Source organism: Heteronotia binoei, chromosome 9 (genome assembly GCF_032191835.1).
Source record: "Heteronotia binoei isolate CCM8104 ecotype False Entrance Well chromosome 9, APGP_CSIRO_Hbin_v1, whole genome shotgun sequence".
In the NCBI taxonomy this organism is placed as follows: domain Eukaryota; kingdom Metazoa; phylum Chordata; class Lepidosauria; order Squamata; family Gekkonidae; genus Heteronotia; species Heteronotia binoei.
Window position 1 is genome coordinate 23,703,495 of NC_083231.1, and position 14,552 is coordinate 23,718,046.

Sequence of the window (14,552 nt, forward strand, 5' to 3'; positions counted from 1 at the left end):
AGCATGTGCAAGTGGAGGAGTGGGGAATCAAACCTGGTTCTCCCAGATAAGAGTCCACACACTTAACCACTACACCCAATTGGCTCTCCATAAGCTTCTTTGTGCTCTGAATTCAGGATATCAATTTTTTTTGATAAAAATAAAGGAACTTCCAGGCACGAAGAACAGAAATATGTCCTCAGCATCATGAGTCCAGCAGTCCAAGAGCCATGGAGCTGCTTCCTTCCAGACTCAGAAGCAATAAGTAAAAGAATGATAAAGTTGGAAGGGACCTCCAGGGTCATCTAATCCAACCCCCTACACATTGCAGGAAATTCACAAATACCTCCCCCCCACACCCCCAGTGACTCCTGCTCCATGCCTAGAAGATGGGGTGGTGGTGGTGGAAAACTTCTGAATCCCTGGCCAAACTAGCCTGGAGAAAATTGCTTCTTGAGCCCCAATGTGGTGATTGGCATTCCTCTGCAGGTGTAAGAAGGGGCCACAAGAACTGACGCAGCCCTTCCTGCCCTCCCTCTCATGAGCTGCCTAAGTTCACAGAATCAGCATTGGCCCTCTCGCCTCTGTTTAAAAACTTCCAAAGAAGAAGAGCCCACTACTTCCCAAAGAAGCCTGTTCCACCACTCTGTCAGGAAGTGCTTCCTAATGTTTGCTGAAAACTTTTAAAAATTTAATTTCAACCCATTGGTTCTGGTCCAACCTTCTGGGGCAACAGAAAAGAACTCTGCACCATTCTCTAAATACTTTTCTCTGAAGTTAAGAGAACACGTTTTGAAGAGTAATTTCCTCCACTTACCTAAGCAGAATGAGATTCAATATATGCCTGTTTAGATTTACAACAAAGTGGATTAAAGCACACCTAGAATTTTATATTAAATATCTTAATTGATTTTGCCTTGAGTATTCCCCCACCCCCTAGTTTTTGAGGCATTGGGTTGTGACTAATCCTGGGAAAACCAAGGTTTCCCCATAGAAATGCTGGGATAGGCTGTGCCTCCTATTAGTCTCCCAAATGACAGATTTCAGTGGAAACCAGAATTGGGTCTATGTGAAGAATCCCAATCAGGGCTTTTGTTGTAGCAGGAGCTCCTTTGCATATTAGGCCACACCCCCTGATGTAGCCAATCCTCCAAGAGGTTACAGGGCTCTTCTTACAGATTCTACTGCAAGCTCTTGGAGGATTAGCTTTCTAGTGTCTCCTCTCTTGGAATCTTGTATTTTGAACTTTGGGGATTTTGTTATTAGTGACCACTTGCCTTTGATTCTAACACTCAGAACAAGCCTTTTTGCCACCCCTTTCTATCAGCCTGTCTCCCCTACCTCTGAGCCAGAAACTTTACCTAAAATTGTATGGAATGACCATTCTGATCAGGTGACCTCCGCTACTTCAACTAAGATGTTTTTCTGATAGAGCCTCTATAATTGATAATATGGTTCCCGCTCTAAATATCTCAGCTTACAATACTCTGATTTCTCAGTTTTCTCAGTCACTCTGTATAAAATCAAATAAATCCAATTGTTCCATAAAAAAGAGTAATAGGGCCATCAACTCTTGGCTTACTGAAGACTGCAGAGTACATCAGGGGTGTGTGGTCTAATATGCAAAGCAGTTCCTGCTACAAAATGATACTGAAAACCAAACACTGCTGTCTCTCCCCCCGTTTATGAGTCCATCCTACATTCTCAAAATTTTTAGAATGCACAATCAAGCTGACTGCTGCTGGAAGTAAAGGATTTCAAGCACAAAGAAGTATGAAAGGAACATACATTTTTAACGGACTGAAGATTATTATGAGGCAGAATAATGGATTTTGAAAAAAAGAGGGGGGCTGATGAAAAGACAATAATCTGTGCTGGCACTTTGAGGACAGAGAAGTGTGAAGGGGAAAAGTTGGAGCAACAGATAGCCTGTCGGGCAAAGCAATTAATACATATTAATATGTCTAAGGAAGTGACATTCTTGCAGATTTGAAATAAAGAAATCATTCATCTTAATTTTTTTTTCTGCTTCAGGCTTGTATGGAAACAAGATGTAGATGGTAAAAAAAAAATAAGACAGAACAGTGATTTTAAAATGAAATATAGTTAAGTAACATGTTTCTGTGTTATCCTACTATACAGAGAAACAAAGTGAAAAGAACAAAGGCCACGATCCTGTACTCATGTACTAGAAAGGAAGTCACACTGAATTCAATTAGAGCGATTTCTGAGTAAGATTACACTGAAAAGCTGCTGGCTGATGAGCCTGTGGTTATAAAGTAACAGATATTCTAAAATGTCAAGGACAAGGTAACCAGGAAGACCAAAATGAAGGAGAGGCATCCATTACACCATTGGATATAGCAGGGGTCCCCAACCCCTGAGGCGTGGACCGGTACCAGTCCGTGACCTGTTAGCAATTGGGCTGTGAGTTATATAATTATTTCATTATATATCACAATGTAGTAGTAGTAGTAGTAGTAGTAGTAGTAGTAATAATAATAATAATAATAATAATAATAATAATAAGACGGATTTATATTCCACCCTCCACTCCAAATCTCAGAGTCTCAGAGTGGCTCACAATCTTCCTCCCCCACAACAGACACCCAGTGAGGTGCGTGGGGCTGAGAGAGCTCTCCCAGAAGCTGCCCTTTCAAGGACAACCTCTGCCAGAGCTATAGCTGACCGAAGGCCATTCCAGCAGTTGCAAGTGGAGTGGGGAATCAAACCTGGTTCTCCCAGTTAAGAGTCCACATACTTAACCACCATACCAAAATAAACTGCACAATTGTATCATCCCAAAACCATCACTCCCCCCCCCCCCCACCCTGGTCAATGGGAAAATTGTCTTCCACAAAACTGGTCCCTGGTGCCAAAAAGGTTGGGGACTGCTGGGATATGAAACCACTTGCTTTGGGTGACAGCTCTGAACTTGGTTGCCAATTGGAGGATGTCTGGATTTGATTTAGATATCCGGATTTGCCACAATTTTCCTGAGGGTTTTCCACAATGTCCCTCCGTTTCTGTTGTAGATAGATGTTTCTGTTGTAGATAGACCTCAAGCTGGTATCTTATGGCTGATCATATACACTTTATTCCCAGCAAGCTGGGTACTCATTTTACGGACCTTGGAAGGGTTGAAGTCTGAGTCAACCTTGGGCTGGCTACCTGAACCCAGCTTCCACCGGGATCAAGCTCAGGTCATGAGCAGAGCTTGGACTGCAGTACTGCAGCTTACCACTCTGCACCATGGGGCTCCTTAATAGGCACTTACATGAGAAAATTAAAAAAAAAGACGTGTTCTCCTTTCCTTCATGGCCTCAGGATTTATTTTTTTTTTTGAGAGGGAGCTGGTTTTGGCTGTCTTCCACTAGGCTTGTTGATACTTTTCCCTAACAGATACTTTTTTCTCACAGTAGTCTGATACTTTTTCCTCACAGAACTCTGTGGCAGTTGATAGAAATAGAGCCCATTATACTTGTTTGGCTGCAGCCCTTCGTTTGCATAGTCTGTCTCTGAGTTCTCTCTTTGTGGTCACTTCAGCGAGTAACAAATAAATTAAGAACATAAGAACAAATTAAGAACATAAGAGAACACATAAGAGAACAAATTAAGAACATAAGAGAACACAAATTAAGAACATAAGAGAAGCCATGTTGGATCAGGCCCATTCAGTCCAAAACTCTGTGTCACACAGCGTCCAAAAAAACCACCCCCCCAGGTGCCATCAGGAGGTTCATCAGTGGGGCCAGGACACTAGAAGCCCTCCCCACGGTTACCCCCACAAGCACCAAGCATACAGAGCATCACTGCCCCAGACAGAGAGTTCTATCTAGACCCTGTGGCTAACAACCACTGATGGACCTCTGCTCCATATGTTTATCCAGTCCCCTCTTGAAGCTGTCTATGCTTGTAGCCGCCACCACCTCTTGTGACAGTGAATTCCATGCGTCAATCAGCCTTTGGGTGAAGCAGTATCTCCTTTTATGCGTTCTAACCTGGCTGCTCAGCAATTTCATTGAGTGCCCATGAATTCTTGCATTGTAATAAAGGGAGAAAAGTACTTCACACATATTTCTCTGTGTTTCAGTGACATCTTTAAAGAGCGCCATTGTTTGATGTGCATTCTCTCTCCTGCCATCAGAAGTATTCCCATTTTATGGGGGTGCATGTATAGAATGAAGAATGTGTCATGTGATTCACTCAACACAATCACAGGCCAAATCTGAACCCAGATCTCAGTTTGAGGCAGGCAGTCACCATAGATCGTTTGTCAAGTCGCCTTCCTGTTATCTCTGTTGCTGTGTTTCTTCTTTCTCTTTTGATGTAGAATGTGGAATGTGTGAGTAACAATGCTTAGTCTGCTGCGTGACCAGAAGTTAACCCGTTTGGCCTTCTAGGAGATGGGAGATATCTTGGTACCAAAGTCGTTGCTCACTCCTTTGGATGTTTAGGTGAAAGCTATGTAGTGAATGTGTGTGAATGACCTGTAGCCACTAAATTTGAACTGTCTTCATGCCCTAAGTTCAGGTCCGCTTTTAACAATCACTGCAAGGGTATATAATCTGAACCTCTACCATTGATGTATTACTTTCGACACTGCATGGCAACAAGTCAGCATCCTGTATCCAGATCCTTACAATAAATGCTTATCTAATTCCCTGGAGAGTCATCTTTATTGAAGGAATATTGGGAACTTGACATTTTGTGATGCATCATCGGAGAAACTGGGCTCTTGCTGCTACAGTAGCTGCTTTCCCCCAATGGGTACAGAGGCTGAGCACCTGCTTTGAGCAGAGAAGGTCCTAGGTTCAGTCCTTGGCATCCCCAATTTAAAAAGATTAGGTAGTAAGCACTGTTCCCTCTTAGCTGAGTTAATGTGAGCTAGCTCACAGATTTTCAGCCTCTGGCTCACATGTTTTTGTCTTAGCTCAGGAAAAATGGTCCCAGAGCAAACTCATCTATGCAGTAGTGCACAACTTTAATTCCAGTAGCTCACGAAGAAGAATATTTGCTCACAAGCTTAGAGGGAGTATTGGTAGTAAGTGATGCAAGACCCCAGAGTCCCTGAAGAGTGTTGCCTGTCACAGGAGATCTTAATAGTGTTGGAAGTGAAGGGCATTGGGCTGTCTTGTAGCCTCGAGCTTCAGAGGGGTCTATAGGAGAGTTAGAGAGATACAGAAGAAAGGACAGTGTGTGTTGCTATCCCTTTTTTGTGCAGACTGCTACTCTCAGGGAATTTTCCTTCCAGTCCTGACACCTTCTTTCCACGCTATGCTGGGCCTTCTCCATCTTGGCAGCATGAGGGCAGGACATGCTCCCAGCATCTCTATCCATCCTAGCTGGTTAGGTTAGATTAGACTCCTATCCAATGTTCCCTCTAAGCTGCAGAGTCTTGTGAGCAAAAATTCTACGTTGTGAGCTCCTGGCATTAAAATTGAGAGCTACTGGCATTAAAAGTTGTGAGCGACTGCATCAATGGGTGAGCTAAGGCAAAAATGTGTGAGCTGGAGGCTAAAAAAATCTGTGAGCTAGCTCACGCTAACTCAGCTTAGAGGGAACGCTGCTCCTATCTCTACTCCATGCTGTCTGGAATGGTGTTCCTTACAATAGAGGACTCCTATTAGTTTTGCAAAGATAAAGAGGCTCCGTTTGTAACTTTGCTTTTTGTCAACACAAATACAAACCAGATAGAATCAGCTGCTTTATGTGCCTTGAGCGCTCTGCTAAAGCCAAATACCGCGTTTCTTTCCCTCCCTGCTGAGACGCTGCAACACAGTGCCGTTGTTTTGGAAGAGATAACATTTGCAAACACCACTCCATGCTGTAGCCAGCAGATGGTAATCAAGAGCAGATTGGATGGCCACCCTTTGAGAATTAAGCATAATACTACTGTGGCAGGCTGAGCGTTTGCCAAATGAAGTTACAGTTTACAAGTTCAGTGCTAAATGTTGGATTGCTCAGCTCTTTCCAGTTCACTGGAGTGCGTGAAAGTCTGATTTGTCTGTTCTATTTGAGATACAGACCTGTTCCCCGCCTCCCCCCCCAGACCTTTCCGTGCCCAAGGATGTCAAGTACTTTTATGTCTGTTGTCAAAGCAGCCACTCTGCTATGGAGTGAACTTATTGCCTGCCCTGAATGGATAGTATTGTTCAAACTGAATGTGGCAGCGTTCACATGCACCACTTACATCAGAGGTGGATGGGCTCTTTTAACTAAATGGCAGAGATCCCAAAAGGACTGCTGGTGGCCAAAAGCTAGACAAGGATCCAGTTTAAAAGGATTCAAGTTGGAGGTGATGTGAAAGTCCTCAGTCTGAGACCACAGAGAGCCACTGCCAGTCAATGTAGACTGTGCTGACTTTGATATGCACTCCCCACCAGTGTTCCCTCTAAGCTGAGTTAGCGTGAACTAGCTCACAGATTTTTAGCCTCTAGCTCACACATTTTTGCCTTAGCTCAGGAAGGATGACCCTAAAGCACACTAATTTCTGCAGTAGCTCACAGTTTTGATGCCCATAGCTCACAAAGTAGCATTCTTGCTCACAAGACTCTGCAGCTTAGGGGGAACATTGCTTCCCACCCCTATTATTTGTTAACTTCATCATCATCATCATCATCATCATCATCATCATCATCATCATCATCATCATCATCATCACATTTTATTTGTATCCCGCCGTCCCCGCTGAAGCAGGCTCAGGGTGGCAACTTCTTTGACCAATGGCCTTAAACTCAAGATAAAACAAGACAGTAAATACAAAACAGATTACAAATAATTTAAAACCAAAATAGACTACTAACAAGGAGGAAAACTAATAGTCATGGTCACAGACTTTGATATGTCAGTGGTTTGATTTACAGTATAAGGATCAGGAGGACTGATTAGTAGTATTCTGTGCAAGTAATCATGTGTGATTCAGTGTTTAAGGTGAGCCCCAGCAGTTCTGCCAGTTCCATAAAGATTGTGCTGGCTGGACCCAACTGGTAGAAATCAGGATAGGTCCACCCATTGCCTCCTCCAAATGTTGCTTAGTAGAAAAAGAGGTGCCAGAGCTCATTAGGATAACTTATTTGCATATTCCACACACTCCTGACATCACCGGAAGGTGTACTAAATCATATCAGCGCAGCATCTACCTTAAAATGCTTCTTGAATCCTAATTGTCGCCATAAAACCTTACTCCCATAATAATTTTTAAATTACTTTCTCCCATGTGGCCACAGTGGCATGATGAAGATTTCCATCTGTCTGCTTTATATGTTTTGGTAATTTCCCCATTTGTGCATGTGTGTATGTGTGTGTGTGGGGGGGAGAATATTAGAAGAGTTTGTCAAATCTTAAGAGTTCAGCAAAATTCCCACCGGGGGCTTGAACAATTAAGCCCAGAAGCAAATATTGGGGGGGGGGGGGGTTAGGAAAGAGCACAATAAATAAAGAGGTTCCAGAGCTCCACTCCTGTGAGCTCCTGCCCAAAACGAGGTCTGCCTCCTTCCATGTATAATATAGTGGGTTCCACATACAGAAGAGGCAAGGTGGTAGTGATAATCAGCTCTTTATTAGATACAGCATGGTCGGTGGCTGCTCTACAAAGACTGGAGAATGGGGCCAACTATATACAACTCAGGGTTCCCACGCAAGCATGTTATTGGTTCATTCAAACCAGCAGGGGCTCGTGATTGGTGCAGGGCAGCAGGGATTTGGATCCTGCTGCCCATCGTTCCCAAGTCCCCAAGCTCCATTCACATGGTTCCAATAAGCCAGGCAGGAACACCCAATTCAGTCCTCACTTGAGTCCACATACACAACACAAGCCATGGGGAGGGCTGTGGCTCAGAGGCAGGATATCTGTTTGGCACACAGAAGGTCCAAGTTTAGTCCCTGGTACCTCCAGTTAAAAGGCAGTAGGTGATGTAGCCGTTATTGTAGCCGTTATTGTAGCCATTATGATGACATTGTTTGGTTGGTAGACCCAGACCAAAGTGGTGGTTTATTTAAATATATTTTTATTATATATTTTCACTAATGTTAATCCAGGGCAGATAGTGGGCATTTTTGCACTTACCTTAAGCCGGAGCGACGTCCCTCTTCACCGCGCAGCGTCTGCACGGTTTTCGCACTAATTGCTGCGGAGCACCTGGAAGAGCCGCAAAGTCCTGCGGCTTTTGCGGCGCAAATGTAAACCGCCAAAAACCGGTTTTGAAGTTTTACTTCATGGGTCTTTCAAAGACAGAGATGAAGGGAAGTGGCTTGTTGTTGTCTTCTTCTGCATCACAGTCCGCCTCCCTTAGTGGTTTCCCATCCAATACCAACCTTTTTTAGCTTCCAAGCACCAACAAGATCAGGCTAACCTGGGCTATTAAGGCTGCTATTCAGAAATTAGCAGCATTCAAATATTCCTGAAAGTACACAAAGAAATGTAAGTATTTAGATAGATATGGTTACATTGGGGGATTATTTGCTCTTTATCAAGTGCCGTTTCAGAGAAGGAACCCAAGAATCAATCGTCTTTTTGAAAGAGACTCAGGTGTATATTCCTCATCACAAAAATAAGCCCCCCCAACCCCAGTTCACATACAAAGCAGATTTGGGGGGGGGAGGGGTTCTGACTTAACACTTTATAGGGCAGGTGGAGAACTGCAATGCTGAATACTGTTACCCCCTGAAAGACGATCTGCACATATTTAAAGAAGAAGAAGACTGCAGATTTATACCCTGCCCGTCTCTCTGAATCAGAGACTCAGAATGGCTTACAGTCTCCTATACAGGCCTCAGATTCAGTGGGAGCTCACAAAAACACAGCTCCTGAACCTTTCTGAGAGTTCCATCTTTTTGTTCATTGAATAGTATGTGCAGCTGCATAACAATCCCTGGATGAGCTCCACCACCTATTTTTCGACAAAATGACTGCTACTCCTATATCTTCCCCCCCACAACAGACACCCTGTGAGGTGGGTGGGGCTGAGAGGGCTCTCACAGCAGCTGCCCTTTCAAGGACAACTCCTGCGATACCTATGAGTAACCCAAGGCCATTCCAGCAGCTGTAAGTGGAGGAGTGGGGAATCAAACCCAGTTATCCCAGATAAGAGTCTGCACACTTTACCACTACACCAAACTGGCTCTCTTACCTAAAACCAGTACTGTGGGTTGACTAGAACTTTCCTCCCTTTTCTGTGTAGGGAGCTTTTGATGTCGAGAAAGGTTCAGTCATTGTCTGTCCTCTGATTTGCCAGCACTGTTTTCACCATGTTGTTTGGATGAAGTAGGTCCAACTCCATGAAAGGAGTGGTGTTGTTTCTCCTCATGGCTAGTCACATCCCCTGAAGTATTCCTGAAGTTTGATAGCTCAAATAAATTATGCCAACATAAATTATGCCAACATAAAACAGGGGTGAGGTGAGAGTTTGTAACTATTAAGAAGTCACCAGTTTGTTTTAAAAAGTCCTTTCCCTCATGGGTCACTGTACCTGCTCAAGCATAATAAAGCAATCTGCTTTAGTATGGGTAAACTAACCTGTGAGGGAAAGGGTTTTTTTTTTTTTTGCCTTTAGGTGGTATTCCTCTTTGAAAACAGGAAGCAGCAGCAGAACTCTCCGGCTACACCGATCCTTGGCAACTCTAGCCAAGCGCAAGGACTTCAGCTCCTTTCTGTTCACCTTCATGGTCTCTGATGGCACCTCCGCTGTGGCCTTTTCCCTTCGCTGCTTCAGAGCTCCCTGCCAGCCGTTTACCCAGCACCCGGCAGCCTTATGTGAAAACGGCAGAGGGATTGTTACTGTTGCTCAGGGCAACAGGAATTTATGATACGTTTTTACATCATAATTTAGAAGCCTGGAAAGGGGAACATTGTGTGCAGGAACAGCTCTCCCCGAGACTCCTCCCATCACCCTTGCTAAGCCCCCCCCTCCCATCTCAACTGCAGTCTATCACAAGTCAAGACAGACATTTAATAAACAGCTGGCGTGTGCTATATACCCTTTATGACCCCTTCCTTTCACCTGCCTCTTTCTGTTTTTCCATTTGCACCTGTTTCTCAACTATGGGGAAAAACACAAAGGAAATGATCCCAGGGTTTGTGACCCTCGGTCCATCAAAGTCAGTATTGTCTGCTCAGACTGGCAGCGGCTCTCCAGGGTCTCAAGCTGAGGTTTTTCATGCCTACTTGTCTGGACCCATTTTAGTTGGAGATGCTGGGGATTGAACCTGGGACCTTCTGCTTACCAAGCAGATGCTCAACCACCGAGCCACCATCCCTCCCCTAATGTGACAAGAGAGTAGAAACTGTTTTCCTGCTGAGTCATGCTGTCCACTTCTCCCGCAAGGAAGTTCTAGGACAGCTTCACAGCAGCTGTTTTCCCTGAAGAAGAGAGAGCTGTGTGTTATATTCAACAGTGTGTTGTAGTCAGGGGTCGTTCTGTGGAAAAATAGGTGATGAAGCTCATCCAGGGATTGTTGCACAGCTGCACCTAATATTCAATGGACAAGGTAGGTAGGTGGGAAGGAGAAGGGGGGGGGGTCATCAGAAATGTTCAGAAGCTGTGCTCCTTGTGAGCTCCTGCTGAATTCAAGGCCTGGTTATAGCAGGGCCAGATTAACAATTAGGCCAAGTAGCCACTGGCCTATGGGCCCCCAAGCCTTTAGGGGCCCCAGGGTGACTTCCCCCCCTGCTTGCAGCCCTCCCAACCTACATGTGCACCAGCAACTGAGCCACTCTTTGCCCGACTTGCCTAGTGTGGCTGCTGGCGTCATCACCAAGTTTGCCTCTCTCTGCCTCTTCCCTGCAGCGTTGTCAAAGGGGCTTTCGAGAAGGTGCCTGCAGGCTGCAGCAGGACTCCGACTCTGAGATAATTTGTGATTTTGACTGTCTAGGGGCCTCCACAGGGTTTAATCTGGCACTGGGTTGTAGTATTTTATTTGGGAACATACAGACAGAGCGCAGAGCTGGCACGTCACAGGCAAGCAGGGAACACAGGATGCTTTCATCTACTCAATTGGATCCTTGGTCCATCAAAGTCAGTAATGTCTACTCTGACAGGCCGCAGCTCTCCTGGATCTCAGGTAGAGGTTTTTCACATCCAGGGCCAGCCCTGCCACTAGACAAACTAGGCAATTGGCTAGGGCGCTGGCCGTCTGGGGGTGCCAAAGTGGGCACTCCCATGTGACTCGGCGATGTTATCCGTGAGAGGTGGGGGGCACTAGAAATTAGCCTTGCCAGTCAGTCTAGGGCTGGCCCTGTTCACAACACCTACTATCCACTCCTTTTAAGTACAGAAGTGCCGTCGAGTGGCAACTGACTTATGGCAACCTCAGCGAGTGGCTTGAAAAGTCTGTGAGAAACAGAGATGGCTTGCCATTGCCTTCCTTTGCAGAGCCTTCCTTGGTGGTCTCCCATCCAAGTACAGACTTTGCTTGCTTAGCTTCTGAGTTCTGAGGAGATTAGGCTATGCCCTGCTGCCTTCCATCTCACCCAATCCTTTTAACTTGAAATTTACCTGGAGACTGAACCTGGGACTTTCTGCATGCCAAGCAAATGTTCTGCCATGGAGCCCCGCCTAGTGGTAAACTCAAGGCTTCTTCTAGATCCAAAAGAAACACCCTTAAAGCATTAAGCTCCATTTTTTTAAAAAAAAAATGCCGTTTTTTTCTGTAGACCAATCTTATCTATACACACTAAGTTTGTCAGCCCTCCTGGATATTTTTATCTACCACTTTAGGAGGGGGTTTGGCATTCTAAGCGTGTACAGCAGTCGCTGTCCAAGAGCACTGACTGGCAATCAAGAGCTTTTCGTCCACTATCAGGAGCTAAGTTAAACCAAAACCTAGAGAGATGGAAGAACACAAGACCATGGCCAGCTCCGAAACCAGACTGCACCCCTCGTCTTCATGAGATGGAGTTCAGAACAGACCAGTTTCCATAGGTTACAAATGTGTTTTACGTGGAGGATCTACAAACTGCGCAGGTCAACGTCAATGTTTCAACCACACACAAACGCAGAATTACAATCACAAAGGAAAAAGTCCATCCAGAAAGGCATTTTGATGTGCAATACTGGCAAGAAAATGAAGATGACTGTGAGTCAGGCAGCCATATAAAATGGTGAGGAGTCTTTCCATTTTGCAAAATGGATGCTGTATCTCTGCAGTCATTTTCTGCCCAACACCAGCAAAAATGCTCTGTCAAATAAATTTTCAGTACAGTACACAGGTACACACACACATACACACATACAAAGCTGCTTTATACTGTCAGATTGATTGGCAGCAGCCATCTAGATGCAGGTTTTTTGCGTCACCTTCTACTTGGTCCTTTCAACCGGAGATGCTTGGGATTGAATCTATGACCATCTGTATTTGACATAGCTGCTCTTCCGCTGAGCTACAGCCCCTTGCCAGGTAGGGCTGAAGAGACGAAAGCTTCATTCAGGTTTAGGGTTAGAGCTTCACAGATATTAAACACTGGTATGTACATGGAATATTTGGTGGGAACAGGGGTGGAATTCTAGCAGGAGCTCCTTTGCATATTAGGCCACACACCCCTGATGTAGCCAATCCTCCAAGAGCTAACAAAAAAGAGCCCTGTAAACTCTTGGAGGATTGGCTACATCAGGGGTGTGTGGCCTAATATGCAAAGGAGTTCCTGCTAGAATTCCACCCCTGGGTAGAAACATCTGCTTGGAGGCAAATTGAGCATTGAATTCTGGAAGGAGCAAAGACAATAAAATATGCAAGGCCTATAGCAAGCTCTTCTGAAGCCATCACTTAAGACATCTCCAGTAAATTATGTGGAATTGTTTCATGTCTAGTTTTTGACATTTATTCTGGTAGATTTTTGAACAATATTGGTAAGTCCACTTCATCCATTTTTGAGCTGTGGTGCTAGAGAAGAATCTTGAGAGTCCCTTGGACTGCAAGAAGATCCAATCAGTCACTCCTAAGGGAAATCAACCCCAACTGTTCCCTGGAAGGTCAGATGCTAAAGCTGAAGCTCAAATACTTTGGCCACCAAATGAGAAGGGAGCACTCACTGGAGAAGATCCTGATGCTGGGAAAGACAGAAGGCAAAAGAAAAAGGGGACGGCAAAAGATGAGATGGCTGGACAGCATTACTAATGTAACAAACATGGATTTGAGCAGACTTTGGAGGATGGTGGAAGACAGGAGGGCCTGGCGTGATTTTGTCCATGGGGCTGCAAAGAGACGGATTCGACTGTGCGACTGAACAACAGCGACCACTTCATCCTTCCTTGTTATACTGTGACAACTACGAAGAGCTTCTGCATCTAGGAAGGGCAGATGATGATAACCATAAAAAGGTTTTGGAGGTGATGTGGATGCAGAAAAGATAGCAACAGAGATCAAGAGAATGAGAAACTTCTAAAAAAGATGCTTTTATTAAATGAGAGCAGGCTAGGATCAGTGCACAGGAATCAGCATCCAGTATGGATTAAAAAGGAAACCAGGTGCTGGTACCTTTTCTCTGTAAGAACATAAGAGAAGCCATGCTGGATCAGGCCAATGGCCCATCCAGTCCAACACTCTGTCACACAGTGGCCACAACCCAGGTGCCATCAGGAGGTCCACCAGCAAGGCCAGAACTCCAGAACCCCTCCCACTGTTGCCCTCCAACCAACAAGAATACAGGGCATCACTTACCCCAGACAGAGAGTTCCAACTATTTGTTGTTGTTCAGTCGCACAGTCGAGTCCAACTCTTTGCGACCCTAAGGACCAAGTCACGCCAGGCCCTTCTGTCTTCCACCATCCTCCAAAGTCTGTTCAAATTTGTGCTTGTTACATCAGTAATGCTGTCCAGCCATCTCATCTTTTGCTGTCCCCTTCTTCTTTTCCCTTCTGTCTTTCCCAGCATCAGGATCTTCTCCAGTGATTGCTCCCTTCTCATTTGGTGGCCAAAGCATCTATACCTTGTAGTTAATAGCCACAGATGGACCTCTTCTCCAGATGCTTACCCAATCCCCTCTTGATGCTGTCTATGCCTGAAGCCACTGCCACCTCCTGGGGCAGTGAATTTCATGTATTGATCATTCTTTGGGTGAAGAAGTGCTTCTTTTTATCCATTCTAATCCAACTGCTCAGCAAAGCGACAACGACTTCTTGTATTGTGAGAAAGGGAGAAAATGACTTCTTTCTCTGTCTTCTCTATCCCATGTATAATCTTGTAAACTTCTATCATGTCACCCCTCAGATTGGGTGATTCCCTGATTGGGAAGGGGGATATCACCATGTTAGGTGGAAAGGAATGAAGGTATCCAATTACCCTGCACCAGATCAAGTGTTCACTTGGTTTTTATGATGGGTTTAGGGATGCTCCATTCAGAAGAACCCTCCCCCAAAGCAATTCATACCATTAAATTGATGTCCATTATGCTGTTCAGCAACTAATTTTAGTCATCTGATGGGTGAGGACCAAAGGGAGGTGCCAATATGTTTCACAGCCTTTGCTCTGGGAGAGCCAGTTTGGTGCAGTGGTTAAGTGTGCAGACTCTTATCTGGGAGAACCGGGTTTGATTCCCCACTCCTCCACTTGCAGCTGCTGAAAAGGCCTTGGGTTAG